Consider the following 13,933-nt stretch of genomic DNA (forward strand, 5'->3'; position numbering starts at 1 on the left):
CTTGGTTCCTTTTGATTCCTTCTCTCCACCAAAGTCCTTCCTCCTCTTGTATCCAGTCTTCAGCATGCGTAGTGAGTCCCCAGCTCTATCTGGTTCCGCGACTGACCCAGTGGGGAATTAGGTCCTCGGGGAAAGGGGAGTGGGGAGGAGCAGAGGCCCTCATGGGGTCTAGTCCAATCGAGTTACTTTTATAAAAGACAGCCAGACCATTCGCGCGGCAAAGATTCACCTCCGGCTGTTTTTCAGCCTGTAGCTTATTATGGTAAGAGTGTCTGTTCCCTTTTCAGCCTTGAGTCACTTTACAAAGGCCACCCTTCTATTACCTAGGCCTGGGTGATGCTAGGGTCCAGGACAGCGTGGAGCATTGTAAGCGAAGGAAAAGGCAAGAAACCGCACGGTGGGGAAAGATATTTGCAACAGGACTCTTAATTACAAATCAATGAGAGAAACGGAGATAACCTCATAGAAAAATGGACCAATGGCCCGAATAGGCATTTCACAAAAGAGGACAATCAAATGGCCCATAAAGATACGAAAAAGTGCTCAGCTTCATCATCAGGGAAATGCAAATTAAAATCACAGTGATTAGCAATTTACACACCCACCAGAGGGAGTAAAACGCAAAAGCTACAACCTAGCCAGGCTTGGCCAGGAGGCAGCAGCCCAAGTGGAACTTTCATCTCTGGTGGATGGCAGTGTAAACCTCTGCAAGCACTTTGGAAACTCGAATGGTGTCTGGGAAAGAGGAACACACATTTGCCCTATGACTGAGCGATTCATTCCTAGGTTTACACTCAACAGGAGCGAGTACATATGCCCAAGAAAAGACGTGTGAAAGAATGCTCATACCAGCTTTCTTCATCGTCTTGCCAAACGGGAAACAACCCAAATGTCCATCAACGGTTGAATGCATAAACCCATTGTGGTGTATTTCACAGCAATGAAAATGATCCAACCGCTGCTCCGATCCGCATGAATGAATCATGACACGTTGCTGAGGGAAAGACGCCAGTCTCAAACAAGGACGTCGGGCAGGATTCGGTTCACGTGGGGCCCAAAGCAGGTTGGAAGTCAGGACAGCAGTTCCCCTCGCAGCCCTCGAGGGAGAGGCTGGCAGGGCTGCGAAGGGCCTCATGGAGCACTGGCCATGTTCTTCATCTTCATCAGGAGGCCGTGCCATGGTTGTGTTTACTTTGTGAAATATCTATTGTTTTGATTGGCATGCTTTCTGTATGTGTGTATACACATGTATATTCACTTCAATTATCATTAACTTCACAAATAATAATATACTGCAGAAGGTATTTAGAGTAAAAGGAATGACCACTCGCTACCCCACATGACTTAGGTATGTGACCTTCCATACCTTTTTCTATGCAATTGTACGGCTTAGTTGGGTATGGAAAAAGAAAAAAAGAAACACACATACACACACAAACCCATCCCCAGTGACAACCCCAGACATTGCCAAATGTCCCCTGGGGGTAGGGTTGCCAGAATAAATACAGGACGTACAAATGGGATCCTACCATATCTTATGGAATTGTTGCTATCTTTCATTTAATACAGGAGTTCTCACCCTTGTCACAGCTAACATTTTAGGCTAGATATTTTTTTTTTCGTAAGCTGTCCTACGCATTGTGGAATGTATGACAGCATCTCTGGTGCCTTCCCACCAGATGCTGGTGGCACCTAACCATCCCCAGTGACAACCAAAAATGCCTCCAGACATTGCCAAATGTCCCCTGGGGGTAAGGTTGCCAGAGTAAATACAAGACATCTAGTTAATATGCAATGTCTGAAATTCAGCTTGAACCGGCTGCCCTGCATTTTTATTTCCTCAACCTGGCAACCTACCTAGGGAGCAAAATGACCCCTGGTTGAGAAGAGACGACATCTCTCGTCGCTGGTTCCTTTTCAGGACGGGAGGATACCCCCTCATTCTTTTCAGCACGCTGCTGTGTTCCATGACGAGGACAAGCCACAGCCTGTCAGTCTGTCCCTTGGGATGGACACTGTGCTCACTAGCCAGTGGGAGGCTTTCTGCTACAAGTGACGGAAATCCCTGCTCAGCCTCACGCAGGCCACAAGCCCATCCACAGTGCGGCCTGGCAGGGAGCAGGGTGAGCATCGGCCCCTTGTGTGTTCTGCTCTTCCCCAATTCGAGTCAGACTCATAGGTCGGCCTCCGCATCCAGGCTGGCGGGGTCCGAGGCCACCTGCGGGCTCTCCCTGATGTCTCATTGGCTGAGACTGGTCACTGCCCACACCTGACCTGTCACTGGCAGAGGGTGGTGCTCACCCTGAGACCCATCAGGAGCCCCTGCCGTGGTGGCGAGGTGGAGGTGGAGGTGGAGGTGGCGCTGGCTCTCCTTCCGAGGCCCCTGTAGGGTGCGGTGAGCCACGGGTATCATTAGGACAAACGCAGTGTGGGAGCCAGGCGGGCAGCAAACGCCATGTGCCGGTTCCGCATTTGCCCTGTTGGGAAAATGCACCATCTATGCCCACAACAAAACCAGAGGCTCAAATCAGATGGCGGTGCCCGCGGGCTGGAAGTCCCTCTGTATACCAGCTGTTCTTCTAAGCTAGAAACGTAGCTCTTCAGGCCCCGTGTGACCTGTGCCCATCCTCCCACCAGCCAGTTCTTCCGCCTTCCTCTCTGGCTTCCTTGCTCCTCCTCTTCAAACCCCTGCCCTACCTGGCAGCCTTTGCATCTGCTGTTCTCTTTGCCTCGGATCATGCGTCCTAGGCTTCCTCTCATGGTCAAGTCCCTTCTCAGACCTCACCTCTGCAGCGGGGCCACCCCTGAGCACCCATTGATTGTGGCCTTGTCTCCCCACCCAAGAGCTCTCCTTCCCAAGTTTGGCCAGAAGCCCCATCAGACATCTTCTACCCTCAAGTGTCAGCTCCTGGAGGGCCCAATTCCTGGTGACTGCTGTGGTCTCGGGCCCTTCTGAGTGCAGTCCGTGGCCGGGGGAGCCTCTCCACTCACACCGAGTGAACTCAGCAAGAGAGGGTGCCTTTGTGCTCTGCAGAATGCAGTCCGGTCCCATCTCCACAGCCACGAAACCCAGACACTCCCAGAACCAGAACCATACTCCTTTTCTTTTACCTATTTGCCAGCAAACCTGACCCAGATTGATGTGAGAGTGTTCAGCGTCTTTGTTTATCCCACTTTCTGTGCTATGTGTGCAGCTTGCTGAAGAAATAATGTGTTTGGTCAGGGGGCTGTCTTGGACTGAGTTCCCCAAAAGCAAAGCCTGGGACGGGACTTGAGTGCAGGTGGTTTTTTGGAAAGTGACACCAGAATCCAGGAGGGAGCAACCAGGGAGAGTGAGATGCGGGTCGGGAGAAGATAATACAAGGGTGGTTAGGGAGGTCACTGCAGAGGGCACTGCAGGAGGGGGCAGTCAACTTCTCTAGGACCTCCTGAGCAATGTGGGGTGCTTCTCTGAAGGACTAGAGGCTGCTGGGCACTTACCCACCTGCCCCTGGGCTTTACCAGCTGAGGGCTACCCCAAGGGCATTCACTCCCCAGAATTCCCCAGATGCACTTGAGGTGGGCTGAACACCCCAGAGGGTCTAGAGCATGGGGCACGCCCAGACCCCGTGGAAGAGTAACACAGGATGGGGCATATGCACCAAGTTAGCTTCCGAAAATCTGAAACACATTTGGCCCCAAGGGATTCAGGGTTCTAGAGGTGGAATTTCTGGGTTAGAGGGAGCACCCTGCGGGGAGTCTTGTATGTAGTTTGAAAGTTTTGAAACAGCAAGAGCCTTCTGGCTGTCTACGTTTCACACTCCTGGCCAGGCATGAGCGTCTTTCCTCTACACCTGCACACCAACCTCAGGTATGCCAGCTAAATAGTAATAGTCACGGCAGACACTTATGTGTGCTTTGTACGGGGCTCTATTCTAAACGCCGATTCCTCACAATGACTCTGTGGGGTAGTGCTGGGTTTGAAACTCATTTTTTAGGTGAGGAAACTGAGGCACAGAGGGTTACACACTTTGTCCAAGTTTCTACAGCTGGTAAGTCCAGAGCAGGAGGGATATTAACCACAGCACTGCACTGTCTCTAACAATATCATCGTCTTTTTAGGTTTCTGCCAATCTCATGAGTGAAAAGCGATCAGGAGTTTGGCAAATTCATGTCTTGTTTTGTATTTCTCTGTTGTTATCAGCTAGGAATAGGCACGGGAACAAATAACAGAGACTCAAGCCAGACATTTATTGCTTAAGTAAAATCAGGAGGACGGCAGTCTAGAGCTGGCATGTCAGCTGCACTCCATGGTTTTGGCCACCCAGACCCCTCCTCTTGTTACTTTGCTGTGTGTGATCTCTGTCCCCAAGGTCTCCTCACCGCCCTATAAGGCTGCTGGAGCCCCAACCATCATGTCTCGTATTCCAGCCACAAGAAAAAGATAAAGAAAAAGGAAATAAGGGACACCTGTCAGCTGCCTTTTTAGGACGATTCCTGGAATCTGCTACTTCTCATTGGCCAGAACTTGAGCACGGAGCCTCATGCTAGATGGGAGTGTCTTAGTAATAGACCACATGCCTGACCGAAAATCAAGGGTTTTGCTCCTATGGAAGAAGGGAAGGTGGATACTGGAGAACAGCTTGTGATCTCTGCCACAACAGAGGAGTATCTTTGCATAGGTTTCTTGGCCATTTATATTTCTTCATTTAAGAATTCTTTGCCTACTCTCCTTTTCCTCTCACACTAATCATCCTTTTCTTACTGATTTTTAGCCACACTTCTCATGGGAAACTCACTACACTTCCCAAAACCATCTGTAGCAGTGCTTGGCTCTAAGAATTTGTGTCAAAATCAAATGGGAGCCACAGTGATGGGCCCAGCTCAGCACCTGGCTCACATTAAATGCTTCACAAATGTCGGCTTCCTCCCCTTGAGTCAGAGGTTGCAAAAATGTTGGCGTGCCCCAAAACCCCCTAGAGTGCTAACAACTTGGGGCCCAGGCTCGTTGAAAGACAGGGCCTGGGCCTTTGTGTTTTTACCAACTTCCCTGGGTGAGAATGATACATACTGAAGTTTGAATTTGTCCTCAATTGTTGACAAACTCTATACTGTCATTGACTTCCTCTTGGTCAGCAGCATGAGCATGGCCACTCCCTCCACACATCACCCTGCATGCGTCTGAAGCCAAAATGAAGTCCCACCACCAGCCTTCTCTTTGCCAGGAGAAAAAGCCCCACTTTCTCACTCATTCCTTGCGTGGCAGGGTTTCCCAGCCCTTCTAAATGCTATCATTCTCAGCAGATGGACCTGGCAGGTCAACCTCCCTGCTGGCATAGTCACCCTGGACTGACCGTAGCCTCTCCAGGTGGAGTCTGGCCAGTACGGGACAGCCCAGAACCCTCACCTCCCCCAGCTCAGACCCCGTGATTCTATTCACATGGCCCACGGCTGCATCGGCCCTAGAAACAGCTTTGTCACTCTGTGAACCTATGGTAAGTTCAAATTCCCCACCGTTTCCAGGAAGTAGGAGTTCTGTGTTGATGGTTACATCTGCACATGCTACAAGTGGCTCGAAACCTTTACTCAAGTGAGTTCAAGCAAGAGACATCAGTTCACATGAAAAGGCAGAGGCACGCAGGTCCAGGTCCCCCGGGGCGAGCCTCAGTCCACAGGGTCTGTTCTCTTTCCACTTGGACATGTGAATATTTCACAGAGCGGGCCCTAGTGTTTCCTAAACTGCAGAGTTTCAGGCATCTGCATCCCGATTAGATACAACCATTTCTAGAGGAGGATTATGATATCCCTTCCTTCCCTTGCCCATTTCCTCTTCCTGGTTGGAACTGGGTTCCGTGGCCATTCCTAAGCCAATCACTGGCAGGGGGAGTGGGACTACCATTTCTGGCAGGTGCCAAGATCCAGAGGCATGAGTGGGTGATGGACCTTCTCAGCATGACTGGAAGAGCCTGTGAGATGATTTAATAGATGAGGGGCACAGCCAGATGTGGGCCCACTGGCTGCTATCATCCCGCAACTGAAGGGTGGTGTGGCTTGCACCCCAGAGGGGATGGGTACATGGAGAGGAGCAGCCAGATTCAGATGAGTTTTCAAGGTCAGGTCAGTATGAGATGAGGGGAAGGTGGAGACTAGCTCCAAAAAACGACCCATCATGTTGGCTTGAGTGGCAGGGGACTGCCACTTACATAGGAAGCAGGAGGATTGGGGGCTGCTGGGCTAACTGAGATGGACATGGGGCTGGAAGCCACCAACATATATCCATATGTTGGTATTGGAAGCACTGAGACTTGGGGGAGTGCACTAAGTAGGGAATCAGTGAGTCGACACTTTAGTACCCCCGGGACTGTCTCCAGCTGTGGCAGGAATCCAAGTGAGAGATGGAGACCTGGATTAAGGCCACCCTGCAGAGAATTGAAAATATAACTTGTAAGACTCCATGATCTAATCCAAGGAAGGAGGAAGGGAAGGAGAGGAAAGAGTTGAAGTAATTCCCGAGTTTGGATCTCAGAAAGGCTCAGATGGTGTGAGGTCGCTGTCACTGACCCTCAGCACAAGGGGCTCGGCTCTGCTCTGACTGGCCTGGTCCTTCTTGGGAGCCTTCCCCTGGCCTCCCTGGCCAGGCCACTGCCACTCCCCTCTTCCTTTACCCCACTTGGAGGTTCTCCTGGCTCTCGGCCCTCTATGGGGCCTATTTCTTTTGAACAAAACATCTGCTTCCATTGCTGTATCTGCAACACTGTCGCAGCCTCCTTCATTCAGCCAACATTCTTCAGCGGCCTCTACCTGGGCCAGGCCACGGTATGAATGCTTCTCAGCTCTCAAGGCTTCCGTGCCTCGATGCAGCTTCGTGAAGCAAATGTAGCTCACTCCATTTCACAGAGGTGGAAACTGAAGCTCTGGAGTTCGGAGGAGCACTCCGAGGCCCAGTGCCTGACCACCATGGGGCAGGGCAGATGAGCCCCAAACTTGGAGCCTAAGCTAGGAAGTTTCTTGGCTTTGCTCAGGAAAGAATTCAAGTGTGAGCTGGTGGTGGAAGAAACAGCTTTACGGAGATGACAGTGTTACAGCTCTGTGATTGCCCCTGCAGAGCAGGGCTACCCCACGGGCAGTGTGCTGAGAGCAGCAGCTCAGGGGCAGTTCCACAGTCATGTTTATATCCACTTTTAATCACCTGCAAATTAAAGGGCAGGTTATTTAGAAATTTCTAGAAAAGGAGCTATGACTTCTGGGTCATTGCCATGGAAAGGGGGGGCAACTTCCGGGTCACTGCCGTGGAAAGGGGTGGTAACTTCCGGGTATTGCTATGGACACAGGTAAAACTGATGGTGCTGGTGGTGGGCATGACTTCTGGAGAGAGGTGCTTTCAGGGCCTCTTCCTGTTTTAGCCACTCTTCAATCTGGTCTAGAGTTGAGTCTCCATCTCCTACCTCAACCACACTCCTTCCCTTGACCCTGGTGGTCAATCCAGCCCTATGTTCATAGCCTGGCCTGGGGTGTCTCATCATGGATTTACGGGTGTAGAGGCAGCCAGGCCTGGGATGGGGACATGAGCCCCTGGAGTCAGGGAGAGTGGGCAGCCTGGCCTTGCCTATGTTAACTAGCATTTGTTGGGCCTCAGTTCCCTGGTCCATACATGGAGGGTAAAAATAACTACCTTTCCCTCATTAAGAGTACAGCAGAAATCAAATGGCCTCATGCCTACCTCATGGCCCTCTTGTGAGGTGTCACTGGAAGCTCTGCGTGTGAGCACAGTGCGGACACACAGTGGGTGACTTGTCCCTCAGTGAAGTCCTCCAGGTAAGAGCCGTGGACCACATATCTCTGTACACCCCACTCCACCCCCGCTTAGCAACCTCTGTCCGGCTGGCACAGGGACAGCTCAGGGACAGACTGAGGGGAGTCGATGAGCAGCTGTCAATGGGGACTCAGTGGGGAGACTTCCACTCTCAGGTCCTAAAGTCAGAAAGTTCCTTAGACCGAAAGGAGCTGGGAAAGCAGGGGCCATGGACCGGAAATGGGAGCTGCAGGAACTGAAATATACAGAAGCAAAACAGGAGGCAAGAGCAGCTCTGGCCACGAGGCAACAAAGCAGAACGAAGAAGAGGTTCGTACAAGGCAGAACAAAAATGGAGATGAAGAACCAAGATGGCCCAGAAGCCTCACTGCAGCGGGCAGAGTGAAGCGCAGCGTTCCCCTCTAGTGCTATGTGATGGGTGGACTGTGCCCCCTGGAATGGTGTTTACAGCAGAGACCGAGCCACTCGAGGCTCCACTGTCTCCTAGGGTTACTTCCCGCATTGAACCCTCACCTGAAGCATATCAAAGGACCTTTCTAATAAACAGCTAAAGGACAGCCACATCCCGGCAGCTCCCCAGAGACAGAGGTGCTGTCTCCTTCAGGCTTTTCCACTGCAGGCCCCAGCCAGGGCTGGTGCCTCACATGGCACCTAGAAGAAGACTTGTGAGTTGACCCTCAGAGCAAGAAACTAGGAAAAGCAATGGGGCCATGCAATGCTGCTGAGCGGCAGAAGAGAGAAAAAAATATGTTTTTTACTTAGCTGGAAAGGGTAAAAGGAAGATACCCCAAATGTAAAGTGACTTTCTGAGCCCCGCTCCTCCCTACCCCTTCTCCCGCCTTCCATGAGTAGCCGGTTCCATCCCGCCTTCCTCCCACTCCCAGGAGAAGTTCCTGCCAGCCCCACCCAACTCCTGAGCCCAAGTGATGCCATCTCCCCGTCCGCCTCCCCAGTCCCCACGGGGTCATTCCCTCCTCTATGAGCAGCCTTCCAAGCCCACCCTGCTCCTGCCCAGACACAAAACAGCAAAACCACTTCCTCTTCCTTTTCCTCCATTTATAGCCTTTTCCTCCAAGCAGTGGGTTCATCCCACACCATCTGACTTCTATCCCCAGGCCCCATTAACCCGGAGCCCAGGCCTCCCCCTAGTATTTGCCAGGCCCGGGCATGAGTACAAAGGGAAGCCCAAATCCTGTGTGTCTAAATACTGAAAAGTTCTCCATTCAGCTAACAAACTGTTAGAATATCCGCCTGCCTTGACAAATGTACCTTCACGATGACCTCTAACAGGTTTGAATTTCAAATTCCTGACCTCCCTGAATGTGGTGGCCTATGGAAAGTCAAGTCCCATTCCCTGGCCCATAGGACACCCTCTTCTCACCCACAGCACTATCTCACAACTTAAAGGATCTCACGGGCATGCATAGCGACCACGACCCCACGCATTCAAGCTCTGCCTATAACTCCCACACACAGCTGCTCCTTGGTCATCTCTCATGCCTAAGAGTGCCCACATGGGTGGCACGGTCCACCCTGGGAAGGACAGGCCTTGGAAACATGCCCAGGGCCCCACTGGACAGTCAATCCTGGCATCCCAGGTGCTTGGAGCATGGTCAAATGGAAAGTGTCTGGGAATGCCCGTGGGCCCTGCAGGCTCATCAGCCTGTGGGGAAGAGCAGGAGGCTAAGGGAGAGTCAGAGCAGACCCTTCTCACATACATGCCCTGTGGCAGGGACCCCCTTGACCCTGGTCCCGCCTGCCTCCTCCTCCTCCCGTCTCTGGGTTATAATAGAAATAACTGGCAAATATGACCTCCTCTTCCCTGGTCATGCTTCCTATGACCACAGGAAGGCTCTCCCCACTTCCAACCCTTATTTTTGAGGCTCACTCTTCTCATCTTTAAAGGAAGGATTTGGAGCAGGTATCTCAGCAGGAACCAGAATTTTAGCAACAAGACAGGGGATGCAGGGGTTGACAGGGCCACCACAGGCCCCGGGATTATTGTACAGCTGGCGTCTCTCGACACTCCACTAGCCTAAAGTTGGGATGTTTGGCCATGCCCGATCTGGGACTCAGGTCTTTGGGCCCTGATCTCTAGGCGGAACAGGCAAAGTTTGGGAGTAAAGTGGGTTGGAACTCCTTCCAGCTCTTCTGGGTATTCTGTGCTTGCTTGGGGCAATTACTGTCTCTGAGTCTTTCCCCCAAAGTGTTGAGCAGGGGTGAAGCCCCTACTTCACGGAGCTGCTGAAGAAATGAACACACCCTGGTCCACGCCCCGGATGTGAGGCATCAGCCCAACCCTGCCAAATCCTCTTAAAGCTGCAGGACAGATGTTTGGGTTCTGCAGATCAGATGCTCTTCTGAGAGCCTTGGAAGGAGGCAGTGAGGCAGAGAGATGCTTCAACCGCCATCATCCCCGCCCTAGGATGAGAGTCCACAGCCCATTGCTAGCACCCAAGGGGGTACCCATGCAGCTGCTATGATCCCGGCACCAGCAGCCCAGGGCCCCTCAAGGGACCGTTTCGTTCCCTTAGCAGCCCCATTAAGCAGAAACAGGCGGCAGCTTCCTTGGTGGGCCAGTCCCGCGCAGTTACTTTACAAGTCAGTCCAAAAAGGCCACCCTCGAGTCTGGTCTGCAGCCCTCCTGACAATTCCATCCACCTCTTGGTTTCCTCTTGTGAATTTTTTTCCTGCTTAAATTAGTTACAGAGAATTCTGTTCTCTGCAATAGACCCCGGACTGAGGTTTATATATTCACAGCCATGGTGCTTAATATACGGGGACTGGGCCATACAATTTGTTTGAAAAGTGAGAAGAGAGAGGGGTAGATGGGTGAGTTTTCTCCCCTGGACCATTGCAGATTCTGGGAGCTATCGAAATCAAGGGATGCGAGAGTTGCTGGAGGAGTTTCACCCCACTGGGAACTCCTTTACATGTGACCTTGCTTAGTTTGACAAGGACCGGGAGGACGGAAGATGCACTGTCTGAGATGCAGATGAGGGCAGTTTTAGAGGAGGCCGCGAGAGAGGGGGGTTTTGGGGTGGGGACTGGGTAGGAATGGGTGTTGTGGTGGGCTTGGTGCTAAGGAGAAGGGAGAGCTGACAGCAGGCTGGGGCCCTAGGCCTAGGGAAAGAGAAGGGGCTGCCAGCGTATGCTGGAGAGGCAGCCCAGGCCTCAACTGGAGGTTGGGCCCTAGGAGTCAAGTCATGAAACCCTCCAGGCAGGAGTGGTGGGGAAAACAGAAAAGCCCTAGCTTCCTGACATGTCCCCACATGCCTGAGGGAGGGGGCAATGGCTGAGCTCCCACCATGGCAAGGCCAAGAGCAGCCTGGACAACAAGGAGCAGCGGGAGGCCAGCACCGTCACCTCCAATGCACACCTGGCATCAGGTCTCCTTCCTTGCAGACAAAGGGCCTTGGGAAGGTGGCTCATGGGGCCAACCAGTTCCCCATGTGGGAGTCCTCAGATGCAGAGACCAGGAAGCTGCAGATGGGACCTGTAATCCAGGGGAACTGGGGTAAAGTGAGACCAAGATCAGAACTCAGAATTGGATTCCCCAGCCCCACAGTCTGGGAAGAATGTGAAGAAAACACCTGAGCCAGCAGGGATCACCTAAGTCTCCCTTGGCCAAGGAGCAGACAGTAAAGGCTTTCCTGGAAAAAGGGGCTTGCAGACCCCAACCTCACGACACCAACAGGATGGAAGCCTCGGGGAGGCCAGGGTGATGGCGGCAGCAGGGAAGGAGCGCCTGGGATTCAAGGCCAGGCACAGGGCCACGGGGCAACCTCAGGGATGAGGGGCTCCGGAAAAAGCACAAGGGCTGCCAGGAAAGAGCTGGGGGTGCAGAGCAAGACAGACTGGCCTGGCCACAGCCCCACTGGGACAGCTGCACTGGGCCTGTGTGAGGGCACTCAGAGGGGCCAGGGGCCTGGTGGGGCCCAGGCAGGAAAACGGTGAGGGGCCAAGCCCTGGGTCATCCCAGAGGGTCCCCACAGTTCAGCCAACTCCCATGGATGCAGAAAGGGAGCAGGAAAGCCCCATGGACCACGAGAGCCAGCAGGACACAGCTCCTGTAGACATAGGCCAGGGATGAGTGCCACACTGTGACACCAGTCACAGGGAATAGCTCAGAACGAGGGAGTTCATTTAAAGCAAGCCATAACAAGCCAGGCCGAATCCAGGGGCCTTCCTGGAGGAGGGGTTGGTAGCAGTTGGAGAACAGGAGTTCTGAGAAAAGGGCAGGTTGGCTCTGCCTCTGGGAAGCAAGGAGGCTCGGGCTGGGCAGTGGGCTCCAGGCTGCCTCCGAACAGAGGCTTGGGCCGTTAGGCCTGAGGTCACTGGATGCTGGCCTGAGTGCTTCAGCCTGACCAGAGAGACAAGGCATCTCCTAAATCTGAGAAGGAGCAGGAGCGCTTCCTGGCTGTGAACAAAATGAACAGCAGATGGTGGGAGGGCACCAGAGGAGCGGGTGGGACAGGGGTCCAGGACAGGCTGCCCAGGTTGAGCCCAGAGGAGGACCAGTGGGTCCCACTGAGACCCTGGACCCACCAATGACAGCAGCAGGAGGAGGCCAGCCTCTGAGATGCTGGGCCTGGGGCTGAGTGCCTGGGGCCCTGCCTTCAGAGACTGAAGGAGACCCTGAGAACCAGTGAGACCCAGTGATCCCCTAAACCCTGCAGCCAGCCACAAGGGCTTCTTTTAGGCCCACCTCTGGAAGGAAAACATTTATAGTTGTTAAGGCAGGGGGAACTTGAGGGAGGGGAATATTCAGCTAAACAACTAAAGAGAAAAGGAAGTTCCTGGCCCAGCAGCTACAAGGGTCACCAGAGTCACCTTGGAACTGTCAACTCCTTCAAACCAAGCCCCAGCAGAGCCCAGGGAGCTGTGCTGAGGACACCTAGCTTCCTTAGAGCCCTGCTACGGGGAAGAACATTAAAGAAGCTGGAGAAGGAAGCCTGCCCGGGCTGGAGAGGGCTGGGTGGTCAGTGAAGTCTGAGTTACAGATATCTTGGAAAAATAGAAGGAAGAAAAAGGAGGAAGAACTTATATACCAGCAGTTGAGCCCTTGGGCGAGGCTTGGGAAGAGCACCCCACTTAGAAGGCATGACACAGAACGTGTCAAAGTGGGGTGCCCCTGGCAACAATGGTCTTGTCTACAGCACCCAGACCCTTGTCCCACCTGAAATATCCAGTTCCTGGGGCCCAGCCGACAGAGCAGCTTTAACCCAACATTGTCCACAAGGTACAGCCACACTTCGAGACATTCGTCCAACAGATGGAGGAACTTCCCTTCACCCCAGGAAAAATTACACGTTTATGTCATAACGTCACCTTTTTGTCGTCTACATTTTGTGTCACGATATCTGAGCCTGCGCAGTGTTTCAGATATTCGCCAATGTCCTTGAGCACTTACAAATAAATAATGCTTATTTGTAAGGCATTAATTCAGAATTGGGGTTTTAAGTGATGGCTCATATGTTAAGATGCAAGCACGGGTGAAAATGTATGGGCTCACAGCGTTTGCTCGGTTTTCAAATGATTGAAGCGTGCAGAAAGGGAAGCAGATATGCCACACTTATGAAGTGGGGGGTAGCTAAGGACATTTCCCTAATTGCCTTTGTAAACAGGACCAAAATTAGCCCAAAGCCCCAAAACACGTGTGTTAAATGTGCTCCGTTTAGAAACAGAATCACTTCTGAGTTGAAATGAAAAGGCAAGGGTGTTTGCGTTTGTAACATGAAGGAATAAAAGTGACTTTCTAAGCCTGAGTAAGAACTGTTTGGCCGGATCTCCACCCACTGGAGCAAAGCCATCCCGGAGGACACTTCCACACTCCCAGGGGCCACAGGGTTCCCCCCCGCCCAAGGCCGGCGGAGGCAGCCGAGGGGAAGAGCCTGGACTTGGACTCCCGAGGTTCGTGGACCACTTTGATCACCTCTTAAGTTTCCTGAGGAGTAGAATGAGTCCTTCAACAGAAGCAGCTCCTGCTGATGAAGAGAACGGGGACCCAGTGCGACAGGCAGGCAGCTGAGCAGGGGTTCCTGGAGCCCAGGGTTGGGTCTGGGGACCATAGGGCAGCCCTGGCTGAGGGGCCTGAGGGGACAGAGCCTGTCAGGGTCCAGGGCCTACCCCTCTGTGCTT

At 52.8% G+C, this 13,933-nt stretch overlaps 2 protein-coding genes across 3 annotated transcripts in view; both read right to left on the reverse strand.

Moving 5' to 3' along the window:
• LOC105464488 (stimulated by retinoic acid gene 8 protein-like) overlaps positions 1-13,933 on the reverse strand; it is an 88,637-nt gene that overhangs the window by 13,381 nt on the left and 61,323 nt on the right. The gene's annotated exons all lie outside the window — the stretch shown is intronic.
• Positions 1-13,933, reverse strand: part of LOC105464490 (extracellular leucine rich repeat and fibronectin type III domain containing 2) — a 32,175-nt gene that overhangs the window by 932 nt on the left and 17,310 nt on the right. Inside the window, exon 1 of the mRNA XM_071080540.1 lies at positions 1-13,933. This exon is cut by the window's right edge and continues 17,310 nt beyond it. The gene's annotated coding sequence lies outside the window, so the exon portion shown is untranslated.

This window comes from Macaca nemestrina, chromosome 15 (assembly GCF_043159975.1).
Source record: "Macaca nemestrina isolate mMacNem1 chromosome 15, mMacNem.hap1, whole genome shotgun sequence".
Classification (NCBI taxonomy): domain Eukaryota; kingdom Metazoa; phylum Chordata; class Mammalia; order Primates; family Cercopithecidae; genus Macaca; species Macaca nemestrina.